The sequence below is a fragment of the Eumetopias jubatus genome, unplaced genomic scaffold (genome assembly GCF_037043125.1).
Source record: "Eumetopias jubatus isolate StellerSeaLion01/CBP00866 unplaced genomic scaffold, mEumJub1_p1.0 scaffold_5, whole genome shotgun sequence".
NCBI lineage: Eukaryota > Metazoa > Chordata > Mammalia > Carnivora > Otariidae > Eumetopias > Eumetopias jubatus.
This window is the reverse complement of record NW_028274811.1, coordinates 153,943,434-153,956,104: the sequence shown is the minus strand read 5'-3', so window position 1 is coordinate 153,956,104 and position 12,671 is coordinate 153,943,434. Positions and strand designations below refer to the sequence as shown.

Here is a 12,671-nt window from a genome sequence, read left to right as displayed (position 1 = left end):
ATGTTAAGCCTGACATCAAAACAGTTGGACTGTTGACAGGAGAGCCCTCAGCAATGTCTGGGATAATTCCCTGTTCCATTCACTGAGGTTCTGTTTATTGAGAAGCCTTCTTAGAGATTCAAAGCAGAGCTGTCTTCTGAGGTGCCAAGGCCCCAGCTCCGTGCAGAGCGTGGGTGTTATCCCGCGAGGCTGCCGGCGCTGACCCCGTCCCGTTTGGGGGGCTGGAGGGCCGGGGGGGATGGCCGGCACGCTGGGCCCAGGGGGTTCTGGTCCCACCCGCCCTTCCCGCCAGGCTGCCTGTCCCAAGCTCCACTCTCCCCCCCGGCCTGCTTAATTATGGGGTCATCATGGGGGTCAGAGGCTGGCTCTGGAGGAGACTGCCCGAGGAGTTGCTCTTTCCCTCATGCATGGTCCCCCAAGTCTGGTGGAGAAGCAGAGTGGCAGGTGCACACACGGGACCTTCTACGAGCACCCCAGCGTCACCGACCCACTTGGTCACCGTGCTCTGGGAAGGACCAGGTCTCAGCTTGTGGAGGTAGAACAGGTTGATGCTTCTGGGATCTGAGAATCTGCTGGGGGTCCCTGCCCCCCACATGCCCTGAAGGCTCTCCGGCTCTCCTGCACCCCCAACCATGGTCGAACTCCCTGTATTCCTATGTTCTTCCTTCTGAAAATTTTCACACTGCTCAGGTGAAGGCAGCATCCCTGCTCCCCCAAAGTTGCAGGGGGCCACAGAGTGAGGCCCCGGGAAGCCAGCACCTTGATTGACACAGTCATATGACTGAGGATTACCAAACCATGCAGGGGCACGTGTGACAAATGGCATGAGGCGGTGGCCGCCCAGAATGATGGATGGCAGTTTCCCTGGAAACCCTCAGGGCTGCCCCAGCTGGTCAGCAGGAAAACAGCCAGAGGCTTTGGCCTCACTGGGGTGTCCCGGCTCACGTCTGCCTGAAGGGCGCTCTCTCTGAGCCTGGGAGGGGCACCAAGGGCAGGAGAGTGCAGGTGTCCCGCGCTGTGCACCCTGGGCCTGGCTCTGCTCACACACAGCTGGGCCCGAGAACCTGGTCCTCGGCAGCACATGGTGCCCCAGATGCGGGCTCATGGGGCTGGCAGCCAGCAAGCCCGTGGCGGTGCCCGCCAGCGCCCTGGGCCTGTGGTGCTGGGCTCCCTGATGCTTTGGGAAGAGAGGGGGCAGCACCTGAAGCCTCTATCAGTCTGGGCCCTGCCACAGACACCAGGCTTCACGGGTTCTGCATTCTAACAGCCCCCAGCGAGGTGCTGTCACACCGTGACACAGTATGGGTCCCCTCCCACTGGAGACCCCTGTTCATCTGTTAATGTCCAGAGACAGCTGGCTTTATAATTCCCTCTGTCCCAGTGGGTCTGGTGCCCAGGAGCTGTGTCAGCGAAGTCCCTGGTCCCTGCCCAGAGCCGGCTGTCCGGTCCCCTTGGCTCTGGCCTGCATCTCTGTCCTTGCAGGGCTGTTGGCAGGGGTGCTTTTCTCTGGGGTAGATGCCATGCCCTCTCCTGCCCCCAGGAGTCCCCACAAACCCCAGGCCAGGGGGGCTCCCTCTCCTGCCCACCACGCTGCTGGCCACGCTGCATGAGGGGTCAAGCCTGTGACAAGCTCCTGGATGCTCTTCTTGCCTTTTCAAGGTCATGACATTGCCTCTGCAGGGACGGCCACCGAGCAGCACGTACTGCTGGGGTGTGGGCCTTCTGAGTACGGAATCCACGGTGTGTCCTCATGAGCTCTGAGCGTCACAGGCGGGGTCAGCCTTGGGGGCACGCTAGAAAGCCCTAGAGCTGGCCTCAGGTCATGTTGCTGAGTATTTAGTCTTTAGCTACAATCTCTCCCCAAATTAGAGATTCACACGGGATCCTGATTTAGTCAGTTTGCTGTCGGTGCCAAGGACCAGGCTTTTCTTTAACAGGAGGAGACTGTGGACACCACAGGCCAGGCCTCAGGCATGGCAGCCCGTCAACATAAGATCTTGTTAATTTGGAAAACGGGTGGATGAGGGACAAGCTGACTTCAGACCTGATGCTCTTGCTCTAAAGTAAGCCCTGCAAATCCACAGAAGAGGCAACTTGAGCTCTTTACTCGCTGAGAAAGAAACCTAAGTGCACCCACACAGGGCGGAGGTCGGGAGTGTCAGTCCCAGTGTTTCCTGATGGTGGACACACCTTGTGCAGGGCGGGTTTCTGGAGGGCTGGGAGGCATGTGCATTTTAGCCCAGAGCTCACCCGGGATCGGACACACCAGGCCGCATCCTGGGCGGCTAAGAAACTCTGTTGGTAGATTCAGTGTAACTCGGTCCTATTCTGAGTGAGGCGTGAGCGTCTTCCCACATCTGGGGGACATTCCTTTCCTTCTCTGTGAACTGCTTGTTCACAGCATTCACTGCTCCTTCGCTGGGGGCGGCGGGGGGGCAAGGCTGGTCACACCCTGGAGCAGGTCCTCACACCGTCCAGGTACCGTTGCTCACCTTTTAGTTTTGTTTATGTTGTTTTGCGCTGTGCAGACATCTGTTTAGGTAAACTTACTGGCCTTTGTTTTATGGCCTCTGAGTTTTGTGCCTTAGAATAAGCCCTTTGTACTTCTTTGTTTCCTATTACACTTTTTAACATTCCACTTAACTTGGATTTAGCAAAGAAAATATTTAAAAATAATTGTGAAACTGAAGGACTTGCCCATCCGCAGAGAGGAGTCTGCTCCCAAATTCCCCTACTTCTCTGTGCTCACCCCTGCCTTTCCAGCTCTCTGCTTCCGAGTGGCTGGCTTGCGTCTTCCTGCGTCGGCCACTGTCAGGACCAGACAGCGGGTGGTGTCCTGGGGTCACACGCGCTGCTTTGGGCTCTGAGCAAGCACAGAGGAAGGAACGGAGCAGACTGCTTTTTCCTCCCCTCACCCTGACGGGCACTTGTTTGCTTGTTTTTTCTGTCTGGTTAGGGGAGAACTTTTCCTCCTTGAGAACACCTTGTAGCAAGGATAGATCTTCACGCTGAGTCTTCTTTCTCTAGTGCTGGGGATGTCCCTTCAGTCTGCAGGGCAGCTTCCTGCAGGCTCCTCACTGCCCGCACGGCGCCCAGCCGGCCACTTGCCCTGCCTTGGCTCTTTGTCTCGGGTGTGCATCCGCAGCGGACGTCCTGCACGGTCCTTGACCCTGGGGCAGAAGATGGCAGGCACCTGCCCAGCAAGGGAAGCTGCCCTCTGGGTTCGGCTGCCCCTGGACCGTGCCGCTGAATCTCCAGACTGTCCACCCCGGCCCCACCTCCCGTCCTGTGTCCCGCTGCGCCCGTGGAAATATCTCAGTCAGGAAGGTCTGAGATCTAATACTGCGTGTTTCCCCCATGAAAACCCTCTTCAACAATTTCCCTGTTTCATGGTCTTCACTGGAGTGTCTGAGTTTGCGTTTACCCTTTTCTGGGATGTAAAGCTCTGTGGGGACTTCCCTTCTGTTTCTTGGGTCCCATTTTATGCCAGGTGGATCCCCCTTCTCCTTCCTACGACATCAGCACGACTGCCCGATATTTCTCTTTCCTGTGGTGCCCGACCTCACTTTCTCTGCGTTCACAGATACAGGGCAATTTTCCGAGTCAGGCTTCTGCCTCACATGGGCCCACATATCTTCTCTGGAGCTACAGATTGGGGTGGGATGTTGCCGTCCCTGTCCTGTGGGCTGAGAGCTTGGCAGTGCGCAGTGGGGGGAGCCCTCCTGGGACCCTTGTTCTGGGCTCTCAGCTGGCCCCAGCTGGAGCTGTCCCTTCCAGGCTTTGCACATCACTGCCCCCCAGCCCCGTCAGGAGGGAGGGTGTCAGTCTCGAGTGGCTGGGGTCTCTGGTTGATGGGAATTCTTCAAGAGCAAGTCCGGCCAGCCAGAGACTGGTCAGGCCTGTAGGCGGCCCTCCCCATCACCCGTGACCCCTTCCAGATTGCAGCTGCATTGTAATGATCTAATTAAATGGAAGACTTGATTGATTCTAAGTGGCAATTTGCTGGTGGTTCAGCCATTAAGGGTATAATGGGCATTTTAGGAGCCCGTAAGCGGAGTTCCTGCTGGAGGTGCCCTGTGGCGTCTGGTTTCTGTCACTGGCCAGAAACCTGGATGGACACAGGGAGGGATGTGGCTTCCAGTTGGGGTGAGTCACTGCGGACAGACCCTTCCTTCCCGCGGCGGCTGTACATCATCAAGTCACTATGAAAATCACCGACACGGGGTTGGAGGTCACAGATCTCCGTCCACAGCCCGAGACCCAGCCTCTGTTCCTGCCCCACTGGGCAGCCTGGGCTTCTAGGAGGCGGGGAGGGCGGGAAGGCAGGCTGCCCACCACAGTCGCCATCACCAGAACACCCAGTACCTCGGTCCACGGCCATGTGCTCAGGTAGGCTTGGCCTCCAAGACTCCAGCGGTGGGTGGGAAGACCCCAGTTCCTCCCAACACTTGTTTGCTTTACTCCAGAAGCAGAAGGACCCAGCAAAGGCAAACCTGAGCAGTAGCCCAGAGCACCTCCTCGGGACCCACACCTCTGGGGTCTCCACATCTGGGCCTGTCCCCGAGCCTGAGCCGCAAACAGAGAGAAAGACCACGTGCCATCAGGGAGGCCGTGACCTTGGGAAGCAATTAGGTGGTGCAACCTTCCACAGCAAAATTCCTGTGCATTTGCTGGGGAGAAGCCAAACCCTGCAGGCTGGAAGGACAGAGAATGTCTGAGCCTTTGAGGAGCCGCTGGCTTTTCCTGCATGCCTCGCTGAGGGAGAGGGTAGCCAGGGGCCCAGCACACACACCAACCATGTCGTGTGGACACCGGGCCCAGCTGGAGCAGAACAACAATGGGGACAAAGCTCTGCAGAAAGACAGCGGCTCCCACACCCTTGAGGAGCAGCATCTGATCGGTGTCAACTCCAGCTCAGCAGATATTTGAGGTGCTAATGCAGAGCACGTGGTGCACACTCCCAGGACAGAGTGACAAGGACAGCAGAGGACGAAGCCCAAGCGCCAAGAAAGTGCGGGCCACGGGGTGGGCGGGGGGTGAGGTGGGTTCCCGGGCTCCCCTACCTGCTGGCCGGGACCTTCCAACAAGGACACGTTAATGAAGCGACTTCCAAACCCACAGGTAACTGATCGCTGAGGCAGGGGGAGTTACAGCTAATTAAGCACAGACGCCTGGCTGAGGATGGTAAGGACAACAGAACACACACTTTAGTTGTAATTACAAACCCTCAGACTGCTGTGAAAGGTCAGGAGTTGCCAGCTTGCCAGCCAGTCGTTCCCGCAGTAGTGGGTGCCGGGGGCTTGGGAAGGCCATTGCTGATGGGTGTCACGCCCCCTCGGGACGCAGCTGGGCACCCGGGATCAGGCCCTATGTGGCCACCGCCTCCAAGGATCTCTCAACAAAATTCAGCTGAGTCCACGCAAATGCAACAGCACAGTAAATCCTTTGGTTTTACTTTAACATGTATGGACCTTGGTGAATAAACGCTGCCTGATGGAGTAACCAGACCGAGCAGTGGACACCTTCCCAGAGAAACAATGGGAAGCACTTGGGCACACACAGGGGGCCCACGTCACTTAGTAGGATGAGCAGGTCAGGGTTGGACCTGAAATGTCCACACACTCAGGTCCACAGACATACAGACACACACAGACATACAGGGATGCACACACACACACACACACACACACATACACACACACGCGTGGGTCCCCAGCACTAACTCTCCAGACAAGTGTGGGGTTCCTCCAGCACTTTCCCAGAACAGGGCTGCCTCCGAGCCCCCTCCCCACCATCCATGAGGAGAGGAGCAGACCCCCTCACTCTGATCGCCACGCCACCTCACGAGGCACCAAGGTAGGAGTTATACTAAATGTGTCCGCTGCCAAGTGCAGGGCAGGGGGTAAAGATATTTATAGTGTCCTCAAATATTACCTAGCTGACCCCACACCCCCTGCCTGCAAGGATGTTGCGGATGAGTGCTCAGAGTGATAGATGAGCCAGCCTGGCCTCTCCCCAGGGGCGGCCTGCTTCCGGGACCCTGAGCAGAGCTTCTGTTCACAAACCACAAAACACTTTAAACATTGCAGGCTTATAAAACTCAAGCAAACTTTGTCAATTTTTTAATTAAAAAATGAAAAGTGTTAATAGCTTCCTAGGAAGCGTCAGATTCTTCAATTCTGAGCCATCGTGCACAACAGAAGTGAGGACAGAAGGAAGCCTGGACCCTAGCCAGCTTCAACCACTGGAGAGAGACCCAGAGCAGCATTTTGATTTAAAACAAAAGCCTCATCCTGTGTTCAGAGGTGTCCACCCCAGAGGCTGTCCCTTGTAGGGCAGGCAAGGCAAGAACTCCACACGGCAGGTGTTGTTGATAATCTCACATAAAATTGTAGACACTCGTAGTAATGAACAGTAAGTGTTGTTGGGTGGACCCAGGAATGAACGTCCAGGTGGACAGTGTGTCTGAGCTGAGCAAGAGCCAGAAGGCCGCCCCACATCAGTGTCCTTCTTCCTGAGCACCCTCCCCTCCTTCTCAACCCTCCTGTGCCAGGCTGCTTCTAAAGTGCTCTGAGTATAAAGGATCACATGCTTTAAGCTTTGCTTTCTTGTGATTTCATGTTTGGCTCTAACTAATCTAAATAAAGATTTGAGAGCAGAATCTGTGACAATTATAACTTTGGGGCCGGACGCTGGGTGGGGGGGGAGGGGAGTAGACACATTGCACCAAGTATCCCCGGGGAACAACAACCTAAACACAGTAGAGAGACGGAAAGAGACCCTGGAGGGCTCCAGCGCTGGACGGAAGGGTCGGCAACAGGCCAGTGCCCTGTTTTCTTTTTTGTTTGTGTTTGTTTTTCTGACTTCCCTGTTCTTTATGGCTTTTTCCTGAGGACAGGCCCCAGCCAGGGTTGTGCAGAGCAGTAAAACTCAGAAACCTGTAGTCTTACTGGATCGAGAAAGCAGAGGACAGGGATGGGGGCAGCCGCAGCAGCTGGGCAGCATGAGGCCAGACCCCACATTCTGTGCATGAACTCTTCCCAAATTCCTGGCTGACTCCTGAATTACACAGGAAAGAGACAGGTCCCAACCTCGCGTCACCACAGGGGAGTTCCAGTCCATTCCTGGTCAAATGGCAATGCAGCAACAACCACCACAAAATCAATGCTCTCCAGAGGAGCATAGCAGAATACAGAGTCTCTACAATGCATGAGCCACAGGGTCCTGGGAACAACCCCAAATTACCAGGGAATATGAAGAACCAGGGAAACGGGACCGTATATCAACGGAGACCTCAAGATGACCCACATGTTGGGTTTAGCAGACAAGGGTTTAAAAAGAGCTACTGTAACTATGCTCAAGGGTGTTAAGGAAAATATGCTTGTAATGAATTTAAAAATAGCAAATCTCAGTAGCAGAAAAGAACAGGAGTTGGCAAATTTTTTCTATAAGAGCCAGATAGCAAATTGTTTAGGCTTGGGGGCTACCCAGTCTGCTCAGCAGCAGCTCAGCTTTGCTGCCATATTGAAAGAACGGTCATAACATACAGTAACGGATGGACACAGCTGTGTTCCAAGAAAACTGTATCTACAGAAACACGTGGCCAGGGGCACCTGGGTGGCTCAGTCGTTGGGCGTCTGCCTTTGGCTCAAGTCATGGTCGCAGGGTCCTGGGATCGAGCCCCGCCTCGGGCTCCCTGCTCAGCAGGAAGCCTGCTTCTCCCTCTCCCACTCCCCCTGCTTGTGTTTCCTCTCTCGCTGTGTCTCTCTCCGTGAAATAAATAAAATCTTAAAAAAAAAAAAAAAGAAACATGTGCCCAGCCCTTGGGCTGTAGTCTGCAGACCCCCGAAATAGAAGAAATTTAAAAGAACCAAATGAAAATCCTGGAATTGAAGAGTTCAATATCTGAAATAAGAAATTCAATAGATAGGCTTAACTGTAGGCAGAGATGAGAGAAGAGATCATGAACTCGAAGTTACATTGGTGGAAATGGTCCCACCTAACAAAACAAAAGATAAAAAGCTAAAAAGTGAGCAGAGCGTCAGTGGCCAGTGGGACAGTGTTGAAAGGTCCAATATGTGTGTAAATGGAGTCCCAGAGGTGAGGAGAGGGAGGATGGGGGGAAAAAATCTGAGAAAGTCATGGCCTCAAATGCCCCAATTTGGCAAAAGACATACATTCATAGATTTGAGAAGTCCTTCAGGCTGGGTTTCTACTTGATTTCCATTTCTATTGATCAGTCTTCAAGTGAACTTGGAACAGGTCTGAGAAGAACTGAGGGTGCAGGGCAAGAAGTGGGGGTGGGGGAGGGGCCTAGAAGCTGCCGGTCAGAGGTGAGGTGGGGAGAGCCGGGGGAGGGGCTGGGGCCAGGCCAGGACCTCAAAGGCCGGAGGGCAGAGGCCCGAGCAGAGCCCCCGGGGTCGAGCTGACTGTCCTGAGTGCGCGGCCCGCCGGGCACGGCTGCATAAGGAAGCTGGTGCTCGGCTCACGGAGACCCTACGTAACAAAGCAAATTCCTCGAGCTCCAGCGGCGACAGCACGGGAGCCAAAAGAGCACAGGCGCAGGGAAGGCGTCCACGCCGGAATCCCACGGGCCCCAGCGCCCTTCCTCCGCTCAGGCTGTGCAAGGGGCCGCAGAACGGATTTCGTGACTCTGCTTTCACAGGAGGAGGGCGGAGGAGGCTAGACAGCAGAAGAGCCTTCTTCTTCCGAGTTTACCTCAATCTCCACCTGGCGGTTGGCTGGAGCTTTGGAGACCGACCCTAAGGAGCAAATGCACCGGAAAATCCACGGAAGCAAAGATACAAAGACACTTCACTCTGGGGTGTGGCCGGGGGCTGTGAGGGGCCCTGGAAAGGCTACAGGGATTTTGTGAACAGATCCTCTGTAGGGGAGCAGGTCGAGATCTTAGCTCCCTTTACGCCTTCACGTGAAACTTCCAGTAAAGCCATTTCTCTGAGGACACCTTTCGTGCAGATAACGTGTGGGCGACGTGCCCAGGCGCCGTAAAACGAGCCCGTGCCCACTCCCGTGGCTGCCGTGGCGCTGTGGACACACATCAGGGCATTCCTAGCCCCGGCCCTGAAGCCAGGACTTTGTCATGGGCCGCTGCCCAGACACACAGCAGCAGGGAAGGACAGGGACTATCGACTTTTGATACTGATGCAGCGCTGCAGGACAAAGGGCTCCCCAAGGTGGGAAGACCACAGGACAGATGCCCGCCCGAGGGCCCGGCACAGACACCAGGTCTTGAGGAGAGCCGGACTGACGGACGTGGGCAGAGGGCGCAGCCGGGACCCCCCCTCGTGGGCGTGGCCTTGCACCCCCCGCCCCCCGTCACCCGCCCCCTTGTGGGCGTGGTCTTGTACCCCCGCCTCCCGTCACCCGCCCCCTTGTGGGCGTGGTCTTGTACCCCCACCTCCCGTCACCCGCCCCCTTGTGGGCGTGGTCTTGTACCCCCCGCCTCCCGTCACCCGCCCCCCCTTGTGGGCGTGGTCTTGTAACCCCCGCCTCCCGTCACCCGCCCCCCCTTGTGGGCGTGGTCTTGTATCCCCCGCCTCCCATCACCCGCCCCAGATGCAGGAGGGTCGCTGGTGACCGCACGGCCTGCTGGGTGCGCTGGCGTGAGGGGGCGCCTTGGGGGCAGCGCCCGCGTGCCGGGCCCCCCAGCGGAGCAGCACCTCCACGGCTTCTGTTCCCAGGGACCTTAGCAAGCTATTATTATCTTATCCCTCTGGACTTGGTTTCCTCATGGTGAGATGATCGTCAAGACCTTTCTGGGATGTTGTAAAATGAAAATCAGATTCTCCTAAGGAACATGGATTGAGTGCTTCTTCCCCAAGCCCGATGAAAACTAAAAGGGGAGATGTCACTTATTTTCTGTATTTTTAGTTTTCTGGTCGGGCCAACAGGAAGGAGGGATATGAGGGTAGTGGATGCGGGCGCCCTGGGGTCCGCACTCCCCAGGCGGCCATGGAGTCCTGCTCCCGCGCACGTGGGCCCGGGTCTGCTGCTGGGTTAGGGTTAGTGTCTCCGGCACAAATCCGTGGCTGAAGCACAGAAGCACAGATGCATGTGAGGACAGGCCGGGGGGCAAGCCTCGAGTGTTACCATCTGCACCCACGAAAGAAGGGTTGCACCCTCGATGAGAAAGTACGTCCAGAGATTTAAAAACCTCTTTTCAAACATGAGAGCAGAAGTACTCAGTGGAGGAGCTGAAAGATGAAGTTAAAGAGCTCTCTCAGAACATAGAGGAAAAAGACACGAGACACCAAGCGCAGGAGGGAACCCCTAAAGGGAGGAGAACAAGGGCCCAGGGATGTTCAGAAGGAGTGGCGGCTGCAGCAGCATGGGCGCACACAGCCCCCAACTCGTGTTTCCGTGTTTCCCGGGGTGGAATTCGATCTGCCCCAAAGCACACCATTAGAAGCAGCCAGGAGGAGTGGGGAAGAGAGGGAAGAGAGCCCATGCGAAGCACGGGGCAGCGGATCACAGCCTCGACACCGACTCCGGAGGGACCCGGAGTGGCGCCTCCCTCCTTGGAAGGGAGGTGACCTCCAGGTGCGCCCAGCGGCCGTCAGGCTGCTCACGATGCTTGGTTGTCATCTGCCCACTGCACAGCCAGTCCCCAAAAGGAACAGGGGAAAACCCACATTTGGTGGGGGATGAATCTGCCAAACAGAGGTGTTCCCCAAGACAGAAGGCCCGGGATTCAGGAGAGGAGGTACCCGGTGTGGGGGAGGGGGCAGAGGGGGACTGATGCTGAGCTCCGCAGACACCACGAGCCTGGGAACTTGCTCACCTGCCCTGCGCAGCAGCCTGCTGGGAGTTTGGGGTAGAATCACTGAAATACATGGAAAACTATGTCAACAAAAATAGTTACTAAACAAAGGTAAAACAAAAGGCTCTACTGGAAATGGAAAATGGTCCCATTTCTCATGGCTGTGGAGACAGTTCATGTAGTCATAACGAACAGCACTGAAATTTGGGTGGAAAATGCCAGAACTTGGAAAGCATGCATGTGGGGGTGGGGCAGGCTTTCTGGGCTATCTCCTCTGGCCAGAGCCCCACAGCTGGTGAGCTCACATCACAACTCCTGCCCGCCCTGTGCACCCACATGTATGGTCCTGGACACAACAGCCCAACATATGTCAGCAAAGCCAGGGGTACAGGGCGAGCATGCTGGGTGGGGAGGGGGGGAGGGGCAGGGGCAGGGCCGTTCCCAGATGATGTGATCCTCTGTGCAGAAAATCCCAATGACAGCAAGGCTGTGGGATATACAAAGTCACTTTCCTATAAACCGACAATGAAGGTATGGAATTTAAAATTTAAAACACAACGCCATTTATATCAGCACCAAAAAATAAAAAATTTTAAAAACCACCTTTGGTATGAATCTAACAAAATATGTACAGGACCTATATGAGGAAAATTTCCAAACCTGGATGAAGACTTCAAAGAAGATCTGTATAAACGGACAGATATTCCACGTGCATGGATAGGAAGACCCGACATGGTCAAGCTGCCAGTTCTTCCTGGCATGATCCGTGGATGCAATGCAATCCCAATGAAAAATTCCAGCCAGTTATTTTATCATATGGAGAAACAAAAGACCCAGAACAGCCAACACAGCATCGAAGAAGAACAAAGTCCAAGACTCACACTTCCCGACCTCAAGACTTGTGATCGAGTCAGCGTGGTGTTGGTGACAGAACGGACAAACAGAGGAGCGCGACAGAACAGAGTGCGCAGAGACAGATCCACAGAAGTACAGTCGCTGATCTTTTTCTTTTTAAGATTTTACTTATTTATTCATGAGAGAGAGAGAGAGAAGCAGAGGGAGAAGCAGGCTCCCCGCTGAGCAGGGAGCCCGATGCGGGACTCGATCCCAGGACCCTGGGATCATGACCTGAGCCGAAGGCAGACGCTCAACCATCTGAGCCACCCAGGCATCCCACAGTCGCTGATCTTTGACAAAGGAGCGAAGACCCTTCCTTCCGCAAGGGATGCTGGAATGGCTGGGCGTGCACAGGCAGAATATGGATCTAGACACAGACCACACAGCCTTCACAATAACGCACTCAACATGCATCACAGACCTCAGTGTAAAATGCAAAGCTAGAAATCTCCTAGAAGATAGAGTAAGGGGAGACCTGGGTGACCCGGGTTTGGTGGTGACGTGTTAGATGCTCCAGCGAAGGCACGATCCATGAAAGAAGGAACAGAGAAATGGACCTCGCTAAACATAAAACCTTCTGCTCTCTGAAAGACAGTGACAAGAGAACGAGAGGACAAGCCACAGACTGAGAGAAAATATTTGCAAAAGACGTATCTGATAAAGGATCTGTATCCCAAATACACGAAGAACTCAAATCTCAGTAAGAAAACAAACTACCCAATTGAAAAATGGGCTAAAAATCTAAGCAGACACTTCAGCAAAGAAGATATGCAGGTGGAAAGTTAGCATATGAAAAGATGCTCAATATCATACATCATCAGGGAATTGCAAATTAAAACAACAAGGTACTACTGTACATCTATTGGAATGATTAGAACCCAAAACCCACCAATACCAATACCAGAGTGGTGAGAATACAAAACAGTGCAGCCACTTTGGAGGACAGTTCGGTGGTTTCCTGCAAAACTAAACACACCCTTACCGTATGACCCAA

General features: G+C 54.8%; 1 protein-coding gene across 3 annotated transcripts in view; it reads right to left on the bottom strand.

Moving 5' to 3' along the window:
* Nucleotides 1-12,671, bottom strand: part of SLC9A3 (solute carrier family 9 member A3) — a 47,808-nt gene that overhangs the window by 20,794 nt on the left and 14,343 nt on the right. The window lies entirely within an intron of this gene.